Source organism: Diabrotica virgifera, chromosome 5 (genome assembly GCF_917563875.1).
Source record: "Diabrotica virgifera virgifera chromosome 5, PGI_DIABVI_V3a".
NCBI classification, from domain to species: domain Eukaryota; kingdom Metazoa; phylum Arthropoda; class Insecta; order Coleoptera; family Chrysomelidae; genus Diabrotica; species Diabrotica virgifera.
The window spans coordinates 249,060,119-249,083,931 of NC_065447.1; the positions used below are offsets into that span (position 1 = coordinate 249,060,119).

Genomic DNA, 23,813 nt, shown 5'->3' on the forward strand with positions numbered 1-23,813 from the left:
CAGGGTACAAATTTGAACTATACAAAATATACCAGGATCCGGATATCATAACATTCATTAAAATAGGACGGCTGCGTTGAATAGGACATGTAGAAAGAATGGAAGAAGGCAAAATACCAAACAAAATATTCAAAAAGATGCCAGTAGGAAAAAGAACAAGAGGAAGACCGAAGCTGAGATATTTAAAACAAATAGAAAATGATATAATAACCTTAAAAATAAAAAAACTGGAGAAAAAAAGCACGAAACAGATAAGAATGGAGAAGAATCCTGGAACAGGCCAAGACCCAGAAAGGGTTATCGAGCCAGTGATGATGATGATGATGAGTATGTAGCTGTAGCTTGGTTCATAGTTTCTTTTATTAAGTTAATATATTTGCTGTCTATTCTACAATTATTTTGCATTGCGTTTATTACGGCCGCGTGTTTGATAGTGTCGAAAGCTTTTTCGTAGTCTACAAATGCTATAAAAACTGGAAACTTGTATTCGTTACATTTTTCTATTAATATTTTTGTGGTTAACAAGTGATCGGAAATTGAATAGCCTTTTCTAAAACCTGCCTGTTCATATGGTTGGTATTCATTTAATTATCTTGTTAGTCGGGTAGTTATGACTTTGGTGAGTATTTTAAACAGGTGTGACAGTAGACTGATGGGCTTGTAGTTTTCCAACTTTCGATTGTCACCTTTCTTGTGTAATAAGATTACTTTAAAGTTGTTCCAGCTCTTACGGACTTTGCCCTGGTGTAAACAACTGTCTATAAGCTTAGTTACAATTGAAATGAGTTCCTTACCTCCTTCTAATATCATATCTGTGGTAATCCTATCTTCTCATGCAGATTTATTTCTCTTCATGTTTCCAATGCTGTAGTTATCTCTGAAATTGCTACTTTTGGCATTATTTCCGATCCAACATTTTTTATTAATTTCCGTGCTGGTCTCATTTCATCGTCTTGTTGATCTGTAGAGTGCCGTGTAAAATTCTTCTACTCGTTTCAGTATGTTTTCTCTAGTTATTTAATTTTCGCCTTTTCCCATTAATGATACTATCTGACGTCATCCTAGTGTCGGTCTGAGGCATTTCATACTTTTATTTTTTTTTTCAATAGCTGTTTTTATTAATTTTTCTTCTTCTTTTCTTTTTTGTTTTCTGATTCCTTTTCTAATCTGCCTATTAAGTTCTCTATATTCTTCGGTTCCCTTTTTGTTAGATTTATTTAAGATTTTCCTTTTTATATTTGTTGTAATATTTCTTTGTCTAATTCATTGTGTGTTGTTTTTGGTGTTTTCAGTTGCAGAATGCTTTTATTCACTGTTTCGGTTATAAGGTTATTCAAATCATCAATATCATTGGAGTTTATCTGCTGCATGTTAACTTGATTTAATAATGCATGCATTATCTTTTTATTAAATTCATTATTTTTTATTTCTTCAGTTGTCCATTTGGATATTTTTTCATCTATTCTTTTTTTTTCTAGTATTTTGTTTATTACTAGTTTTGTTCTTATTACTCTATGGTCGCTTCCTAGGTCAAACTGATTTAATACCGATACGTCTTTTGACGGTTTGACATACATTTTAGTATTTAGTATAGTCTCCCTGAACATAAATACCCTTGTTCCAACGAGATATCAATTTATAAATTCCATCCCTGAAGTGATAATCTGAAAGGACTGCAAAATACGCTTTCCCAGCTATTATAAACCCATCATTTGATGCAAAACGATTTCCACGCATGATTTTTTTAGGTATTGAAACAGAAGAAAGTCGCTAGGGGCCAAATATGATGAATACAGTGGATGCTTCAACAATTCGAACTTTAATTCATGGATTTTAGCCATTGTAAAAATGCTCATAGTACACGGTGAGTTGTCCTCATGAACAAGGATTTTCTTCTTCTGCAAACAGAGTTTTTTTACGAATTTTTTCTTTCAGTTAGTCTAAAAGGTTACAATAATATTCAGCTTTTCAAAAATAGGCTTCTTTATTGCACAATGTATATATTTAAATGTACAAGAAAAAAAGTCACAATAAGAAATTTAAACAATAACCATAAAAAATATCAAAAATCATCAAAAGTGTTAAACCTCGAAAAAGCATAACTTGCTTAAAAATAGTCGCACAACCTTATACAATAGACCATTTTAAAGGTAATTGACTTCTATTTCTACTAAATGTACCATTACATATAGCTATAAATGCGTAAAAAAAGTTACAGAACAATGTTTCCAAATAATGGGGAAAAATGGCCCTAAAAATGCTGTGAGCGGCGAAATTTGAAAAATCCTATTTCGGAAAATATAAATCCTAGTGACTTCTGATGAACATTATTTTAAAGAGAAGGGACTGAAGTTATTTTTCGCTGAAGCAATACCTATACCTATATCCCTGAGGAAAAAAGTTATGGTGCAAAAAACAAAATTGCTGTCTTTGGTGTTTTTTTCTTGCTTTTCTTTTAAATATATTTTTGTAAAAAAAATATTTTTTACTCTAAAATGTGATATTTCGATAGAAAATTTAACCTGGAACAATTTTTCTGTACACGTGTTTGTACCAAAAGCGCATAGAACTCACCATAATTCACCCTGAGCCTAGGGACTAATTCGCCCCTTTCTCAAAAGCGCACCTATTTAAATGGTAGCACTCCGCGGTTTTTTCAAATATAGAGGTCCATTGATCATATGAGGCAATAAAATCCCATTAACGTTGTAGTTCGTTTTAGCTCTATTAATTTGAACATAATATAATCAATAGCCTAATAGCCGAGTGAGAGAAATGACTAGAGAAAACTAGAAAACTAGAAAAAACGTTTCAATTTAATTAAAATTAAAATTAAGTGATCATTTTGTTGTTAAATAACAAAACACAGAGGCGCGGAAATGTATTATAAAGTACAAGAGTAACCTTCAGAGAATTAAGAAAAAAACTGAATACCAGAATATTCTTCTTTGTGGTTAGAAAGGGAGTAAGTAGGTAGGTATTAGTAAATTATGCGTTGTCATTGTGAGGTGTGACCAAAACACATTCCATAACATAATAAAAAAATAATAATAATATTTGTTACACAATAAACGATTTTTTACAATACACTTGTTAATTTATTCAACGCTTCTGAACTACGCAATAAAGAATATTTTTGGAATTTTAAACCCATAGAAGATACCAAAAGCATGGAAGCATTGAGGAGAAAAATATTAAATGGGAAAAAAGGAAATCTTCCAACTTCCAACAAGTCAAAAAAACGGAAATATAGTCTCAGATAGACCAGGCATATTTTGTACATAGGTGAAGTTTCTATAAAACATTATATGTATCAAAGTATGTAGGATCGGTGGATATACCAGATATATATCACAGGATGAAAATCAGCATGCCGTCTAAAACATGATAAATAACAGATCCAGAGAAATGTGCTGTAGTCATTGCGAAAATTAAACTGGGGGTCCACTTTAGATGTCACGAATTCAAGACTTTATAATCTAAATCTATATCTATATTAAATTGGCAGAATTGTTTGTATTTCCTTCAGAGTTGAGACTTCTGAGCTTCACCGATGAGGCATAAGGATGCTGAAATAGCTATATGGAGATGGTGATCCAACTCTGAATCAAATATAAACAAAACCTGCCTTGATCTTTTTTATCTTTTTCATTTTTACTCAGCTTGAGTATTTAGAAACTGTCTTTCGGTCCTTTTCCTTGACGAAGGCAAGGTAAATGCGTGGCCTAGCGTATTTGCTTTCTCCTACTTTCGTCGTCTCTTGTGATTATATATCGTAAAATCCGGAGATATGGGATGCAGCCAGAAAGCAGTTTATTAACGAAAAGTCTTGGATTTAAAATATTGTTTATTATATTTTTATTTCAATTATTCTAATTGTTTAAAAGGTAGTAAACTTTGCATCTGGGGCTTTTCGTTGTTTACCTCGTAATACGAGAGATGTCGCTGAATTGCGTCTCAGAGGTGGATTCATTGCATTGCGATGATTTGCCTTAAATTGGCAGAATTGTTTGTATTTCCTTCAGAGTTGAGACTTCTGAGCTTAACCGATGAGGCATAAGGATGCTGAAATAGCTATATGGAGATGGTGGTCCAACTCTGAATCAAATATAAACAAAACCTGCCTTGATCTATTTTAACTTTATAATCTATTTATGTAAGTATAACGAAAACATTCCAAACATATGGAAAAATTCGGTTAAAATCCAGCTTCATAAAAGAGATTCATTAGATCTTGAATACAATAGTAGTCCAGAGATATAAGGTTTTTGTCGGGACACTTGAGCAGCCAGGTTGCAAATGAGTTTTTTGGGTAGGTACTATATACCTAATACATTCATTATAAATACAAAAATGCCCGTCACAGTTCGGACGAGAATTTTAGTTATTAACAAATAAGTATCAAAAATGGCAGTTTTTTCGTTTAAATCGCTACAGGTAAAAATAGGGTAATTAAATATCTTATTTAGAGTATTCATATTTTAGTACATGAGCAAAGGTTCAAAATAGCAGTTTTCCAATTTTGGTATGATCATTTGTTGCTTCGCTAATTGCAAAATAAAACTAAAATTTCGAAAATAAAAAATTTGCTATAACTTTTGCGATAAACGAACTTAAGACTTTGATATTGCCTGAAAAGTTGAGAAAATCAGTACGTATCATGTACAAAAAATTTCAAGACGATTCGTCAATTAGTTTAAATTTTATTCAATTTGTTTATCCCAAAGAGCTTTTTTTTGCAATGTTATTGTCCAGAAAATAATATTAATATAGCAATGATGTGGAAACCACATAAAAGAAGAACACTTGTATTTTCAAAGCATTTAAAAAAATGAATATAAATTCATTTTTATCATCCCGAAAACATTATACTAAAGTAGTCATTTTTGGCTTAAAAACAATTTGAATATCTACTAGTACTAGTACTACTAATTAGAGTAAATCTACTTTGGGATTTCAAAAGCTGGTATTTTTACACGAATTTTCAAAAAAAACTTTTTGCCTAGGTTAATTGCGGTCAAAGTTATCCGTTTTTATTATTTAATTCACAGTTAATTTATAGAGTTTATATATAAAAATTTATATATAAAAAGAGGAATGTGTGTAATTTATTTAACTCAAAATACATTTTACTGCTATGAGAAAACAGGAAATAATGTTTATTTGACAAAAAATATTGCTTTTTGCATAAATTCAATATTAAACCGCCACCCACCTTCCTCTTGACAGTTTGAACATTTAATTTAAGCGAAAAGCAATGATTATTTTTCGAATAAACATTTGTTTCTGTTATCTGAGAGCAGTAAAATGTATTTTGAACTAAATAAATTACATTCATTCTTCTTTTTTATGTCAATAAATTTAGTTCTAAATAACTTTTTTTGGACACCTTGTATAAATAATTATGTAAATGTTTATACTACTGAATAGAGAAATAAATTGCCTTTCAAATGAGCTATCACACGACCCCTAATCCTATTTAAAAAAATCATCGATGACGTCATCACGCCCAGATGGGTGACGTCACTAGTATGACATATACACCAAAAACTCGTAATTTAAAAATAAAAATTGACCTGTTTCGGGATTTTTTTCCAAAATCGTCCATTCTCACGAAAATGAATTTATTCCAATTTTTACGTGCTCACTGTATACATAAAATTCTCACATTATAACAGTATTAGTTACCATACTCCTCCGAAACGGCTTGACCGATTTTAAGGAAGCTCCTGAGATATTAATCGCGCATATGTTTGAAGAATCAATTTCATTTTTTGAGTGGACGGATTTTAATAATTCCCCTCCACCGACCACGTATCGATTTTGTTAGGACGTCATTTTTAAAGCTTTATTTACCACTCTGTTAACGTTCAAAGCTTACTCAAACTTTTACACATAAACTATATACCTTGAACTTCAAAGTTGCGCTAGTAAGGTTGCTTAATTGTTATAAACAAAGTAGCTGTGAATTAAATAAAAAAAGTGGCTAACTTTGACTGTAATTAACCTATGCAAAAAGTTTTTTTTTGAAAATTCGTGTAAAAATACCAGCTTTTCAAATCCCAAAGTAGTTTTAGTCTAGAGTCAATATTAACAAAGTTATTCAAATTGTTTATAAGCCAAAAATGTCTCTACTTTAATAAAATGTTTTCGGAATGATAAGAATGACTTTTTAATGATTTTTTTATATTAGTCCTGTCGCCAGGGGGGGTACAACGGCCTCCTTAATTCAGATGGACTTACCCAAGTTTTTTCTATATATTTTGACCCGCAGAATACGAATTTTTTGGGTAACAGTTGATCCGGATGTCGATAAGATTGTTATAGACAAAGAACTTGAGGAATTACATAACAGCGATTTCTCGCAAAACAAAACATCTTTTTATATTTTTTGGGTCATTTTAAGCAAAAAATATTCCTACAGGTTTTTTCGTAGAATGCATAGTTTTCGAGATAACCGCGGTTGAACTTTAAAAAAATCGAAAAATTGTAATTTTTGAAACCGAATAACTTTTGATTAAAAAATAAAGTAGCAATTCTGCTTACCGCATTTGAAAGTTTAAGTCAAATTATATCGGTTTTGATTATTTGCATTGCTAGAAATTTATTATTTTATTGTTAAACAAAGCTATAAACACCTAGTATGTGAGTGATGTTTTCAATGATTTCTCATTTAAAATCGAACGAGTAGGTAGAGTAGCTACGAGTGCAAGCGAGGCAATTTCTACGTAGCATGCGTTAGAACGCATGTATTAGGCACGGGAAACACTATGTGTTTATAGATTAGTTTAACAATAAAAAAAATAATTTTTAGCAATGCAAATAGTCAAAACCGATATAATTTGACTTAAACTTTCAAATGCGGTAAGCAGAATTGCTACTTTATTTTTTAATCAAAAGTTATTCGGGTTCAAAAATTGCAATTTTTCGATTTTTTGAAAGTTCAACCGCGGTTATCTCGAAAACTATGCATTCTACGAAAAAACTTGTAGGAATATTTTTTGCTTAAAATGACCCAAAAAATACAAAAAGATGTTTTGTTTTGCGAGAAATCGCTGTTATGTAATTCCTCAAGTTCTTTGTCTATAACAATCTTATCGACATCCGGATCAACTGTTATCCAAAAAATTCGTATTCTACGGGTCAAAATATATAAAAAAAACTTGGGTAAGTCCATCTGAATTAAGGAGGCCGTTGTACCCCCCCTGGCGACAGGACTATATACTTTGAAAACATAACTATTCTTTTTTCACGCGGTTTTAACAGAATTGCTATATCATTATTATTTTATGAACAATAACATTGCAAAAAAAAATGATCTTTGGGATAAACAAATTGAATAAAATTTAAACTAATTAACGAATCTTAAACGAACGAGTCTTCAAATTTTTTGTGCATTATGTGGACTGTTTGACTCAAATTTTCGTGTAATATGAAAGTCTTAAGGTCATGTTCGCAAAAGTTATAGCAAATTTTTTATTTTCGAAATTTTAGTTTTATTTTGAAATTAATGAAGCAACAAATAATCGGACCAAAATTCAAAAACTGCCAATTGAAACTTTTGCTCATCTTCTAAAAGAAGGATACTATAAATAAGCTATTTAATTACCCTATTTTTACCTGTGGCGTTTTAAACGAAAAAACTGCCATTTTTAAGACTTATTTGTTAATAACTAAAATTCTCGTCCGAACTGTGACGGGCATTTTTGTACTTATAATGTATTAGGTACATAGTACCTCAAAAACCCATTTGCAACCTGGTTGCTCAAGTGTCCTGAACATGGTATATTTTTACCTTATTTCCCTGGCGTATAGATTCATTACCTTACTAAACCACTCGAATGCTGGCAAACAGATTGGAAGCAAAACTCGATTTCTGAAGAACAAGCAGGAGTTAAAATATATTTTTTATGTATTTAGTCATACAAGTTGAAATGCGATGATATAAATATCAGGAAAAACCATGATGAGCAAGGTTAATATGAATATTAATAAAAAACAGGTGTAAAAAGAAATCAGGAAGTTAATTGTGCGATTTTAAGGTCGTGCATATAAAAATTGATATACTCAGATCTACAGTTAACGTAGAGTTCGCCAAATGCCATATACAGGGTGTTTCAGAAAAAGGTAACACCGTCTCCAGGATAGGTAAAAAACTAAAAAATAATTGGGGTTTATTTAGTAGAAAAAATTGTAACGCTATCCGTTTTTAAGGTAGTGGGCATTGAAGAAAAAAAAATTACACATTTTTTACTACTTTGCCGAAACTACTGGGAATATTCTAATGACATTTAATGAGTTTCAAGGGTGGTTATTGTGCATTTTTTGACATACAACTAAGAATTTTATATTTATCATTGGCGCGGATATGGGTAATGGTCTAATTTTTAAAAGGAAAGAAAAAAATACGTAACTGAGATTTTTTAAATTAAAAACCAGTTTTTATTCCTTGTTCAGTTTGCCACAAAAAAATCTATATTCGTTTTTTTAATAGGACACGCCGTTGTCATACAAAATGTAAAATATCTCAACTTTTCTAAAATATCTCAATACTTCTAACAAGTATTAGAATTAGAAAGACTAAATTTTCAATCTAATAGCACATAAAATAACAATAAAAATATTACTCTACATCCCACCAGATTGAAAACAATGGGAACCTTTCTGGTTGCACCTCCGAGGCTTCTACAATTTGCAAGCCATAACGGATGCTGAGAATAAAGAAGATGAGGGAATTTTACAATTTATAATTCACGTCTCATCTGCTCAGCGCGGTAAAGTTCCTACGAGAATAGTTTCCTTCGTACTCCAATCAGAGCAAACATGTAAATCAAAAATGAATAACCATTTTCAATTTCGTTGCAACACGAAACTACAGCTGCATTATATTCTAGTTCAATCAGAGAGTGTAGTAAGCACCTCTACCGGTTTCGAAACTTATTAATCTCTCATCAGGAGGCACATATGCTGCTCTCTCTGACCCAACCAGGACAAACCATGGCGTGCAGTTACCGATTGCAACGAACGAAATAATCTGGTGGGATGAAGAGTAATATTTTTAATGTTATTTTATGTGCTATTAGATTGAAAACTTAGTTTTTTGATAGCAGTTGCCGCTAGGGCATCCCTGCCATTTCGTTCGTTGCAATCCGTGACTGCACGTCGGGGTTTGTCCTAGTTGGGTCAGAGAGAGCAGCATATGTGCCTCCTGATGAGAGACTAATAAGTTTCGAAACCGGTAGAGGTGCTTGCTGTACTCTCTGATTTAACTGGAGTATGATGCGGCTGTAGTTTCGTGTTGCAACGAAATTGAAAATGGTTATTCATTTTTGATTATTAGAATTAAGTTTTAAAAACTTATTTCGAATACTTTGAAGGGTTAAGATATTTTATTTTTCCCATTAAAATAGCGCGTCGTAAAAAAGGGTGACTAATGGATAACTTCTCTTCAAATCTGGAGACAAAGTACACCTTATAATCCCTGGTAGGCAGAGTTCCTGGAATATGAGCAAACATGGAAGCTCATAATATTTTTGTGTCATTAGGTACAGTTGAAGTTGAAATGCTTTGGAATGGAACTATCTAAAGTATGATTAAAGAGTTGTTAGTATTAAAATTTCCTTGTTTTTATAACGTGTTTAAAAGCAGTAAGTATGGTTATCTGCAGTTGCTCGTAAAGGAAGGAGCATAGGACAAAAAGAAAAAAAAAAACTATTCACTTGATGGGCATCTATGTTGAGCTATGTTGAGCAAGGAGCAATGTAATGGGACGACTCGCAACGAAAATACAAAACAAAAGGAAAAAAAGCCATAAAAGGTGGACAGTAACCAACCGGAAATGCGTAGATATTTCTGTCTTTTTGATCATCATGAGTACGGTGCAGTTAAATAAGAACGGGAAAAAATTACTTTGGAAAGGATCTCTACAGGAGTTAAGCAAACTATTTTGTAGCAAAAATGGTTAGAAGATATATATGATTTCCAGAGCAACAACTAATATATCCAGGAAAGAAGCTAAAGCTACCAGCTACTATTTGCATTTTATGTACTTGCATTAAAATATAAAATTAACTATATTATTTCGTTAACTCGAAAAAACAAACAAAGTCCTTAGTCCTTAACTAATTTTGCAATTTTACAGTATTTACACTACAAGAATTATAGCATATTATTTTAATAGAAAGAATAGAAACATTTTGTCGTTGTTACTGATTTTAAAATTAATTGGCAACAAATCAATTGAACAACTGTCTTAAAGACTGGCACCAGCAGCCAATCACAACAAAATTATTGTTTTGAAAGTAGATTTAAAATAAATAATAATAAATATGAATTGAACTGTTACAAAGTAGTGTGAGATATATCGAGATTTCTAACATGCGTGGGAAAAGGTAATAAATGAAATTATAAAATCAAAATCAGAAACAGTAAATGATGTTACCGTTATTCCGTTGTTTCCGTCGACCTCGATAATCTCTTTTCGGAGAAATTATTCGTGAATCGCGACCATCGCCATCGAAAATTAGTACGTGTCTTTAAAAACCTTTCTTTCCGACTTAACGTACTATAATTAGAAAAATCAATGCCTAAATACGAGAAAAGTAGTCATTTCCATTCATGTAACCTTGAACCAGTTACCTAGAAAACCGAGTGAACCGAATAATGTCAGACGACGCGTTGATTAAGGACATCAATAAATAAACACGTGAATGTTTGAATCTTACCCTTTAAATGTAGATTAACACTGAACTGTCTGTTTTATGGTCATGTGGGCAGATGTAAGTGGATGTACCTATTTGATATGGAACTGTTGGCCGATGTAACCGCACCGAGGAGTCAACGAATACTGGCTTGGCTCTTCGGCTTTGCTCTTGAAAACGGGGTCCACGTTATTTGCACCTGAATTCAATCAAATTCCCACTCTCCGCTCCGTCTTTCTCTTTTCTTTCCGGGAATCCGAAACTCCGTCGGTGGAAACTGCTCCTGCGGTCTCCCCTTTCTCTGAGTGATCTTTTCGAAAGGGATGTCTGCGATATTTCAGGAAGTTTTAAAGTGCTGATGATGCTGGCTTTCTCTCTCGAGTATTTACGATATACAGGACGAGTTTTAAATGATAAATCTTCGTTATACAGGATAATATGATATTATATACATATGTGCGGTATATTATTTTTATAATTAATGTACTTTTTTCAATGTTTAACAAGAAAGGGTATTGGTTTTCGGAAAAAAACCAACATTTTTCGCTTTTCATCTGCCATAATCTTTACAATCTTATTGCCTTTTTTATTTTAATTTTGCTCTTTCATTTTTATCTTTTTGTCGTTTTTTATGTTCTTTGGCCTTTCTTAGCTATATATTACATTCAGAAGTTAAAAGAATGAACACATGCTTTGCCCTTTTCCTAGCTTCAACAGATTTATGTGATATTGGTGAAATTTCTGTCAGAATTTGAGTGGGTGAAGATTCTTTTTAATCTTGTCCAGAACATCGTTGTTAGAAGCACTAAAAATTGTTTGATGTGATTTGTATCTTTTCGTAACTCTTTGGCAGCCAGAAGTATTTTCTTTGGAAGAACCAGGTGCAGGTGGTATTGATTGGTTAGTGCAGATCATTTTCTGTGCAGCAGATGGCATTTTAGGTGCACTCAGTATTGCTTCAAGCATATACTTACGTTTCATGGATGGCACATGGTATCGGATTTGCAACATACGATGTTATGGGTGAACTTAAGGCTGTTAATCCTAGACCTGTTAATCCTAACCTTTTAAGGAAAGTAATCACGAAAATGAACTAGAGGAATAGAGACCTCTTAATAACTGATGAGAATACCTGAGTCATATAAGATTTGCAGACGACATTGTCTTGATCGCTAATAATCCTGCCGTACTACCTACAAATCTTGAAAGCTACCTAAATCCAAGTAGTAATGAATGTAGCGTAGAAATAAACTTGGCAAAAAATCCATGAAAAATGAGCTAGAGGATGTCCAAGGTATAAAAATAAATATCACTGCACTTGAGATAGTAGACGAGTATGTATACCTGGTACAATTAATACACAAATCTGGCTCCTTACTTCCAGGAATCAACAGAAGAATGAAGAACGAACCTTACTTGATCACCTTTTGGTAAAAATGTTGTAATATTCAAATCCGAAATGCCATTCCACCTAAAGGAGAGAACATTCGATCAATGTATACTGTGATGGTACACGACAACCCTCACGGAATTTTCCTAATTTATTTGTTATAAGAATAAGGTCAACATTATAGTTGCAATTTGTATAATTTATTACGATAGTAGCAAAGTTCAAAGTATTCAACTCATTCGCAAGACTGCAAACACAGCACACGTCATTATTGAAATACGTATAGCATAACCATATATGGTAATACATATGGGCATTGTTTTTAATATAATAAGATATAAGTGGGAAGGTCGAGTACCTGAGACATTCATTGTTGTATCAGTGTGTTCGCTGAACTCTGCTGGCGCGTGGTCAGGGGATATAGTTACCGAGATATGGGTCACCTTGACCTATCCTAACTATAATGTCGGTCGACGTAGTTGTAACTGTACCTTTAACCTTGTAAGAATAAAGATATGTAGAAAGTTTAAGTTTGTTTGTTCGGGAGTGTCTTCGTCCAGCAACCCCCAACATCACATGGCGACCCGTGCCTTAAGTTAAAGAATGGAGTTTTCTGGTTCGCATATAGATTGAGGTATGCAGCTCTACACGTAAGATGGGAAACAACCAGAATAAAGAAAAAGAGGAACAGATCTTCATAAACCAAGCAGGCAACAGCGGAGGTGTGACAGCTGAAACCGGCGAAAACGAGAAGCTATCAATCCCGGGAGTTTTGGGAATTGTATCGTTCAGCCTGGCCATAATCATCGTCGGATGGCTACTGTATCGACGATGGAAGAAGCAGCTTCGACGCCACATCCGACAGGAAGTATCTAAATCAATGGAGATGCTGAGGTTAGACGCCCAGAATCCAGGACCAAATGCATAGACACATGAACCCATATTCGTGAGTAATTTTTCTTTTTAATACAATACAGTTTAACTGCTTATGAAGTAAGTTTGATGACTATTTTTTTTTATTTTCATATTGAAATTTTGATTTTTTTTTTATTATATAATTACTCACTTACTTATTTACTGACACTTTAAATATTGACGGTTATCCAATATTATTGATCCTTTTATTTTACTTACATTTATGTTTTATTATATTATTTTATATGTTACATTTTGTTATATTTGATAAACTTAACGGCAATGATAAGCTTTACGAAGTAATTGAGACTTCGAGACACTAGGCCATATACTATTGAGTAACGTAGTCAGGCCAAGCCGAATTTATGTTCGAGGAAAGATTTCAACGTATTCTGGAAGATATAACTATATTAAATAGGAATCTCACAAAAGACACTATAGAACGAAGGAAAAATAAGCTAATCACAGATAAATGGGTGGAAAAACTCAGGACTATCACGGAACAGTTTAGGACGGTGCATAAAATATACAAAGGTGACAGCTGTAAGGCAGCAGAAGACAAATTCATTGCAGATATTATTGCAAAAATTGGAGAAAAGATCGGAAAAGTCCAAACAGAACTACGGAAAAGACAAGTTGAACATAACAACGACAAGATGGGAGAGAAATTCGAACTGAAAACAGCAGGGAACCTGATCCCTCACATAGGAAACACCGAAGAATCAATTAGAGCATTCATAGACGCAATTGAACTGTACGATGAATTTTTAGATGATGAAGGAAAACCGCAACTAACAAAGTACCTGTTGAAGGTGAAACTAACGCAAGCAGCAAAATTACGACTGAAGACCACTTACAACTCAAACGCGGCACTAATAACCGATATTAAAGAAAAGTTTCTAGTAAAACAATCTATCCCTGTTCTGTCAGCGGAGATCAACTCAGCGAAACAAGAGAATAGGTCAATAGAAAAATTTGGAAGAAGTTTAGAGGAGCTCATGGCTAAATTAACAATAGCACAAGCAGAGGGAAACAGAGATGCAGAAGAAGTGCTGGCCAAAGTAAACGAAAAAATTGCAATAAGCGTGTTTACTAACGGTTTAAAAAATGACAAGATAAAGACAATTTTGAAAGCCAAGAACTTTAGCACTTTAGCGGAAGCGATAACAAGCGCAAAGAACGAAGAATCGCTAACTCGAACGGAAACTGCAGGAATGTACCACATGAATAAAACATATAGAGGCGGAAGAAGAAATACAACAAACGGATACAAAAATAGTTTTGACAGGAGAAAAGAAGGTAACAAGACATATAATAATAGAAATACAAATGGAAACGAAGTAAGACAATATCATAACAGAGGTAGGTCTCAAAGAAACAGAGGAGCAGGACATGGTCATCGAGGGAGAAATAATAATTGGTCGCAAGGTAGAAACCCCAGCAACAGAAATTCACCAGGAGCATATTTCGCAACAGAGGAGCAGCCCCGCCAAGAGCAACCACACACAAGCACAATACAAGAAGTAGATTTTTTTCGTGGCCCATCAAATGGAGGCAGATAATTCCACAGCAAGTGGATTAAATTATATTAATGTTTATTACAGAGGAAAACGCAAAAAACTATTAATTGACACTGGCGCAACAGTCAGCGTTTTATTTGAAGAATGTTTAGATAAAAACTACACCGACATAAACAAAACCCGACGTATTAGCTTGCGAGGTGTTACCGGAAAAACTATATATACAAGGGGAACCTTATTGTGTGACCTTGAAATATTAGATAACTCAGAGAAGATAACGTTGACACAGGAATTTGCAGTTATGAAGAGTTTCACAAATAAAGTCGATGGGGTTATTGGTAGCGATTTTTTATACCAATATTTTGCTACAATAGATTACGAATCCTTAAAATTATCGTTACATGTAGAAGGAATGAGAAGAGATTTTAAAATGCTATCTATGGGAGAAATTTATACGATAATAATACCTAGGAGATGTGAAAAATTATTTTTTTTCGAGATCGGGACACACTACGGAGATTTTGTAACTATACCACAGGAGATAGCGGAAGGAATTTTCTCGGCAGGAACAGTCTCAAAACCAGTCGACGGAAAAATACCAATAAGGATATTAAATATCAATGATAGAGAAATAATTGTTAAGAATTTTAGACCGAAGGTCGAAAGATTAGACAAGTTCGACGTTTTCCACATGGGAGAATCAAAACAATCGGTGAGTCGTGCCGAAAGACTTTTGAATATAATAAACACAAAAAATTTATCGCTAGAGGAAAAAAGAGCAATAGAAAAAATATGTGTAAAATATTCCGATGTGTTTTTCTTAGAAAACGATCCATGCACAACGACGGACGTATACAAAGCAAAAATAAAATTGCAAAAAGGAGTATCACCTGCTTATACAAAACCGTATAGATTACCACACGGACAAAAAACGGAAATAAATAGACAAGTAGACAAAATGTTAAAAGACGGGATTATTGAAAATGCAATATCAGAATTCTCATCTCCACTACTTATAGTGCCAAAGAAAAACGATGAAAATGGAAACAAGAAATGGAGAGTTGTGATAGATTACAGACAACTAAACAACAAAATTGAGAATGACAGATTTCCATTACCATGCATAGAAGAAATCCTAGACGCTTTATCAGGAGCAACATATTTTTCACATTTAGATTTATACCAAGGATATTACCAAATAGAACTCGATTCTAAGTCCAGACCGTACACAGCATTCGCAACCGATAGAGGTCAATATCAAATGACACGACTTCCGATGGGGTTAAAGACAAGCCCAGGATGTTTCTCACGAGCCATGACTATGGCAATGTCAGGTTTAAATTATGAAAACATGTTTATATATCTGGATGATTTGATAGTCTTTGGCAACAGTCTACAACAGCATAATCAGAATTTAGTGAAGGTATTAGAGAGACTAAGGAAAGTAAATCTGAAATTAAATCCAATTAAATGCGAGTTTATGAAAAAAGAACTATTATATTTAGGACACAAGATTTCGAATAAAGGTGTAGCACCAGATCCGGAAAAGATCACCGCATTGGAACAATATCCAATACCACAAAATGCAAAAGAAGCAAAAAGATTCGTAGCCTTTGCAAATTATTACAGAAAACATATCAATCATTTTGCAGAAATAGCCGCACCTCTAAATAGACTATCAAGGAAAAATGTAAAATTTGAGTGGACAACAGAATGCCAAAAAGCTTTTGAAAGCCTCAAGACGTCATTATCAAACCCCCCCGTAATGGAATTCCCAGATTTATCGGAGGAGAACACGTTTATTCTACGGACAGATGCATCTGGCATCGCACTAGGAGCAACTTTGTCAAACGGGAATGACAAACCGGTAGCATATGCCAGTAGAACACTTAATAAAGCGGAAATGAATTATCCTACGATAGAAAAAGAATTACTGGCAATAGTATGGAGCATTGCTAAATGGAGACATTACCTTCTACAGAAAGAATTTATTATTTTGACAGACCACCGACCATTGGTGTACCTATTTGGTATGACAAACCCTTCCAGCAGATTAACCAAATTTAGATTGAAGTTAGAAGAATACGACTTTACAATTAAATACGTGAAAGGAGCTGAAAATGTAACAGCTGACGCCTTATCACGAATAGAAGTTACATCAGAAGAACTAAAGCAACTAAATAAGGACTCAGAGAAAAGTATATTAGTGATGACGAGAGCACAAACGAAAAAGCAGGAGGAAATCACCGATTCGAAGAACGAATGGACTGATCAACCAGACGTAGTCGAATTGTTGAAATTCCCGAAAAGTGCGGTAGAGGTAAAACTGATAGACAAGGACGATTGCAAAACAATGAAGCTAGATTCGGCTGAAGAAAATACAAATAGTAGTATATGGTACAATGAAGAAGACGATATTATTTATCTGATTCGAGATTTTCGATCAACGTCTGCACTACGAGCGTCGTTGAGAAACTCGACATATCAAGAACCTCGATCAACGTCTGCGCTACGAGCATCGTTGAGAGCCTTGATTCAAATGTGCGCACAAAAGAATATAAAGGAACTAGTACTAGTAAAGAATAATAAGAATCAGCCAATTATTGAAGAGATAAGAAAGGATCCTAAAATATTTAAAGAAAGAGATATCAAAATATGTATAGTACAAGACAAACAGAATATAGCAGATGAAAAATTAAGAAGAATTATAATTAATGATTTTCACATGTTACCAACAGGAGGGCATGCCGGAATAAATAGAATGTACAAAAATATAAGGAAATATTATTTTTGGAATAGTTTACGAAAAGATATCGAGGAATTTGTGAAGAGATGCGACGATTGTCAAAGACATAAGCATTCTATCATAACCAAACAACCTCTAACTATCACATCGACTGCCACCTGCGCATTCGACACAATATTTATAGATCTAGTAGGACCATTTGAGATGGATGACAGTGGGAATAGATATATATTGACACTGCAATGTGAGCTAAGTAAATACATAGAAGGATATGTAATAAAGAACAAAGAAGCCGAAACAGTAGCCAAGGCATTGGTAGAAAATTTTATTCTGAGGTATGGAGTACCCAGAAAAATAGTCACAGACCAAGGCTCAGAGTTTATGGCAAGAACATTTAAGGAAACATGCTCATTATTGCAAATAGAGAAACTAAACTCAACAGCATATCACCACGAAACAATAGGAGCTTTAGAAAATACTCACAAACATTTAAATGCGTACCTTAGGATACAACTATCAAAATTCCCTACAAATTGGAGTACATGGGTGCAATATTTCTGTTTTTCGTATAACATTTCAGTACACTCAGCAACGGGTTATACTCCGTTCGAATTAGTGTTCGGAAAAATATGTAGACTGCCGACAAATGTTCAAAACGAAATAGAACCCCTGTATAATTTTGACGACTATCCCATGGAACTGAAATACAGACTACAAGTAGCCGCAAAGGAGGCCAGAGAAACACTAACACATACAAAACACAGCAAAAAAAAATATATGATGCCAAAACGAGTAAAATAACTTATAAACCAGGAGATAAGGTATTAATAAAAAAGGAGCCAAACACAAAACTTAACTGTTTGTTTTCGGGTCCATATACCGTAATTAAAGATGAAACGCCTAACGTAATTATTGAGAAAAAGGGTAAACAAATAGTCATACATAAGAATAACGTTAAGCTGTATAATATATAAAAAGAATAAGTACTGAAAAGTGTTATAGTGTAAAAGTGTAATAATAGTCCACCATAAGACTTTTACTAGTACTTAAGGTTCAGTGTAAATATTTATATATCTCATTTTTTTTCTTTTCTCATTTTCTTTAATATGTTTGTTTAATTTTCTTATAAAGGAGAGACGTCAGTCAGCATAAATAATATAAAATAGAGATGAAAGGAAATTGTTACTGAAATTCCCTTTCATCTTTTCCCCGCCCAGAGAGATGTGATGGTACACGACAACCCTCACGGAATTTTCCTAATTTATTTGTTATAAGAATAAGGTCAACATTATAGTTGCAATTTGTATAATTTATTACGATAGTAGCAAAGTTCAAAGTATTCAACTCATTCGCAAGACTGCAAACACAGCACACGTCATTATTGAAATACGTATAGCATAACCATATATGGTAATACATATGGGCATTGTTTTTAATATAATAAGATATAAGTGGGAAGGTCGAGTACCTGAGACATTCATTGTTGTATCAGTGTGTTCGCTGAACTCTGCTGGCGCGTGGTCAGGGGATATAGTTACCGAGATATGGGTCACCTTGACCTATCCTAACTATAATGTCGGTCGACGTAGTTGTAACTGTACCTTTAACCTTGTAAGAATAAAGATATGTAGAAAGTTTAAGTTTGTTTGTTCGGGAGTGTCTTCGTCCAGCAACCCCCAACATCACAATCATGACATAGGGATACAAAATTTGAACACTAAAGAAAGAAATAATGGCGAAACTCCAAGTCACTTACAGGTCGATGGAGCAATGCGTGTTAGGCATAACAAAGAAACATCGCAAAAGAATAGAATGGATCAGACCAGAAATCCAGTATCTAGCTAATGTAATCCATAAAATCAAATTGTGGAAAATGGCAGCAAACGGAATATTTAGCGAGAAGAACTGACATACGATGGTCCACTACAATTACGCCGTGGTAACCAAGAGGTCTCAAGAGACCAATACCACGTTCAAACTTAAGATGGGGAGACGAGTGAACCAAGTAATGTCAGACGACGCGATTATTAAGAACCTCAATAAATAAACACGCACAAGATAATGTTTGCATCTTACCCTTTAAATGTAGATTAACACTGAACTGTCTGTTTTATGGTCATGTGGGCAGATGCAAGTGGATGGATCTATTTGATATGGAACTGTTGGCCGATGTAGCCGCACCGAGGAGTCAACGAATACTGGCTTGGCTCTTCGGCTTTGCTCTTGAAAACGGGGTCCACGATTATTTGCACCTGAATTCAGTCAAATTCCCACTCTCTGCTACGTCTTTCTCTTTTCTTTCCGGGAATCTGAAACTCCGTCAGTGGAAATTGCTCTTGCGGTCTTCCCTTTCTCTGAGTGATCTTTTCGAAAGGCCGGATGTCTGAGATATTTCAGGAAGTTTTAAAGTGCCGATGATGCTGGCTTTCTGTCTCGAGTATTTACGATATACAGGACGAGTTGTAATTGATAAATCTTCGTTATACAAGATTAAACGATATTATTTATATGCGGTATATTGTTTTTATAATTAATGTACTTTTTTCAATGTTTAACAAGAAAGAGTGTTGGTCTTTTTCGTCCTCACTGCTTTCTGAAATCTTTCCAACATCATTTCGCTTTGCATCTGCTATAATCTTTACAATCTCACAGCCTTTTTTGCTTTTAATTTTCCTTTTTCATTTTTATCTCCTTTGGCGTTTTTATTTTCTTTGGCCTTTTTTAACTCTATATAACATTCAGAAGTTAAAAGAATGACCACATGCTTTGCCCATTTTCTAGCTTCAAGAGATTTATGTGATATTGGTGAAATTTCTATCAGAATTTGAGTAGGTGAATTTTTTTAAAATTTGTCCACAACATTGTTATTAGAAGCACTAAAAATTGTTTGATTTAATTTGTAGCTTTTCTTTAGTCTTTGACAGCTAGAAGTATCTTCTTTGGAAGAACCAGGTGGTATTCAGCGGTTAGTGCAGATCATTTTCTATGCAGCACATGGCATTTTAGGTGCACTCAGTATTGCTTTAAATACATACTTACGTTTCATGGTTGGCACATAGTATTGGATTTACAACAGGCGACGTTATGGGTGAACTTGAGCCTGTTAATCCTAGACCTGTTAATCCCAACCTTTTAAGAAGAGATATTCAAGAAAATAAACTAGGGTAACAGATATCTCGTAATAATTGACGAGAATACGTGAGTCATGTAAGATTTACAGACGACATTGTCTTGATCGCTAATAATCCTCTAGTACTACAAAACCTTATAAGCTTCCTAAATTCAAGTAGCAATAAAGTTGGCGCAAAAATAAATTTAGCAAAAAACCATAAAAAATGAGCTAGTGGATGTCCAAGGTATAATCATAAATATCACTGCACTTGAGGCAGTAGACGAGTCGAGCATGTATACCTGATATATTTAATACACAAATCTGGTTCCTTACTTCCAGAACAGAAGAATGAACCTGGCTTGATCACCTTTTGGTAAAAATGATGTAATATTCAAATCCGAAATGCCATTCCACCTAAAGGAAAGAGCATTCGATCAGCGTATACTACCAATCATGACATAGGGATACAAAATTTGGACACTAAAGGAAGAAATAATGGCGAAACTTCAACTCACTCACAGGTCAATGGAGCAATGAGTGTTAGGCATAACAAAGAAATATCGCAAAATAATAAAATGGATCTTGGATCATACTAAATAGAAATCCAGTGTCTAGCTAATGTAATCCATAAAATCAAATTGTGCAAAGTGACAGTAAGCACGTTTGGACGTTTAGCAAGAAGTACTGACAATAGATGGTCCACTACAGTTACGACGTGGTAACCAAGAGGTCTCAAGACACAAACACCACGTTCAAACTTAAAATGGGGAAACAAGTGAACCGAATAATGACAGATGACGCGATGATTAAGGACATCAATAAATAAACACGCACAAGCGAATGTTTGAATCTTACCCTTTAAATGTAGGTTAGCACTAAACTGTCTGTTTTATGGTCATGTGGGCAGATGCAAGTGGATGTACCTATTTGATATGTAACTGTTGGCCGATGTAACCGCACCGAGGAGTCAACGAATACTGGCTTGGCTCTTCGGCTTTGCTCTTGAAAATGAGGTCCACGATTATTTGCACCTGAATTCAATAAAATTCCCACTCTCCGCTCCGTCTTTCTCTTTTCTTTCCGGGAATCCGAAACTCCGTCGGTGGAAATTGCTCCTGCAGTCTCCCCTTTCTCTGAGTGATCTTTTCGAAAGGGATGTCTGCGATATTTCAGGAAGTTTTAAAGTGCCGATGATGTTGGCTTTCTCTCGAGAGTATTTACGATATACAAGACGAGTAGGAAATAACTGAAAAAAGCTTCTTTTTGAAGATTTAATGATTTTATAATGTACGGTATATTATATACATTAACCTTCGGATGACCAAGCGGGGGAAATTGTGACCCCAGCGTATGTTTTTCTTTAATAAACTCAAAAGCATTTTCAATTTTTAGCTCATTATTTTTTTATTTGACTTTAATATCATTCTAGATATCCTCATATTTTGAAATAAAAAAAATTCCCTATATTTTACGAATAAAAAATATATTCTGAAGTTGATGTTTAGTAAATTACAGTCTATTATGTGTAATTCCAAGTAGTTTTACGCTAATGACGTCGACTTTGCAAAGTAACAAGACACTTACTCAACATACACACTACACATGACACTAATACTCATGTTGTGACTGGCTGAATGCCATAAAGTCCATGCCATAAAAAAATTAAAAAAAATTAAAAAAAGAACTTCATTTTTTTGTTAATTGTCATTTTTGACATTTTTGACCTGGGGTCATTTCCCCCCCCCCCTTGGTCATCCGTGTAACAAAAAAAGGTTGGTCATCGGAAGGTTAAAATAGGACGTTTGAGGTGGATAGGTTATGTAATATGGATGGAACAAACTGACTGAGCTAGAAAAACACTTCTTAAGAGGAAATAGGAGCGATCAACAGGTAGCGAGAAAGCGTTCCAAGATTGCGGCTGTAATTTTGAATATTTTTTCAGGATATTTGGCACACGTATTCATAATATAATAAAGAATGGCGGTACAGAGCCCAATTTGAAAAATATATTAATATGTGGAAATTACTCTGTAATTAAACACAATATTAAAAAAACGAGCCTGTACCGCCATTAAGAAGAACAAAAAATACACTTCCTTCAAATAAACTTTTTTTATTCGATGCCTAGATTTTGTGTCATTTTGGAACTACTAATGAAATAAAAAATTTTAGTAGTTCCAAAATGACACAAAATCTAGGCATCGGATAAAAAAGTTTATTTGAAGAAAGTGAATTTTTTTGTTCTTCTTAATGGCGGTACAGGCTCGTTTTTTTAATATTGTATTTAATTACAGAGTAATTTCCACATATTAATATATTTTTCAAATTGGGCTCTGTACCGCCATTCTTTATTATATTACGAATACGTCTGCCAAATATCTCGAAATAATATTCAAAATTACAGCCGCAATCTTGGAACGCGTTTTTGCTACCTGTTGATCGCTACTGTATCACCTTAATAGATACTTTCATCTGAGAAGACGAGGAAGACTTAAGAACGAGATCTTTGATCAGATATGATCATAAAATCGGTTCAGAACAATGTTGAGAAATTATGTTTGTATTATAAAACATGTTAATTTTTCTTTCTGCTTGATAAATATTTTCCTTAGAAGCAACTAAACAATTGCATCCTGTTATACGCAGTGGTAATTACAGTAGTTATTAAAGAAAATGTGTGCGCAAAATGATAATCATCGAAAGCAGTCCATAATTTGAAACATCCTGTATTATTTAAAAACAATGCAAACTATAAAAACACTACCAGATTATTTACTCAATTCAGGCAAAATTTTGCACCACCAAAAGGTATGCTCATTTTCATAGTTGATTTTCTCGTGAATGGATTAACGGATTCCGCTATATTTTCTTATTATTTTAGATTTTTTCATTGATATTTACACTGTTGGGTAAATGTTTATTTAAACTTCTCTTTTAGGCATATACTGGGTGGAAAGAAAAAAATGTTCTTATGTTAAGTTACATACATCGAATTCTCACTAGTAATACCACTAGAGGTCAAATTATTTCCGGAAATTTTTTTGAGATCATGAATATTTTGAAAATTTTCTTTTTCCGGATATTAATTTGACTTCGCGTGGTATTCGGTAAGAAAATTCCACACCAAATTTGCATTTGAAAATCCAAAGCTGCATGAACAGATTAATAGCGCGCCATAGCTTTGTCAGCGATTATTTAGGCTTTCAAATTCGTAATTTCTACTCATTGTAGTTGCATGGGAATACCATTTCAAGATAGAAAATAGTGTATTCTTCAATTTTACATAAGTTTTGAGTAACTACAAGTGATAGAAAATTATTTTTTGGCGTTTTTAAAACTAAACTACGCAAAATTGAAAGTACTGAATGGGAAAAAGGTAAATAAATTAGTGTGTAAATATTATACATATATATTTTATTAGACATAGAAA

General features: G+C 33.7%; 1 protein-coding gene across 6 annotated transcripts in view; it reads right to left on the bottom strand.

The window, feature by feature from the left end:
- LOC126884788 (carboxypeptidase M-like) overlaps positions 1-21,338 on the bottom strand; it is a 63,986-nt gene extending 42,648 nt beyond the window's left edge. For 3 of the 6 annotated variants that reach the window (XM_050651019.1, XM_050651014.1, XM_050651018.1), the window contains exon 1: positions 10,725-11,012. The gene's annotated coding sequence lies outside the window, so the exon portion shown is untranslated. Of the gene's footprint in view, positions 1-10,441; positions 10,564-10,724; positions 11,013-19,347; positions 19,458-21,238 lie in introns of those variants that run through there. The other 3 variants (XM_050651017.1, XM_050651015.1, XM_050651016.1) reach the window with 3 other exon arrangements.
- Positions 21,339-23,813: the final 2,475 nt, after the last annotated feature.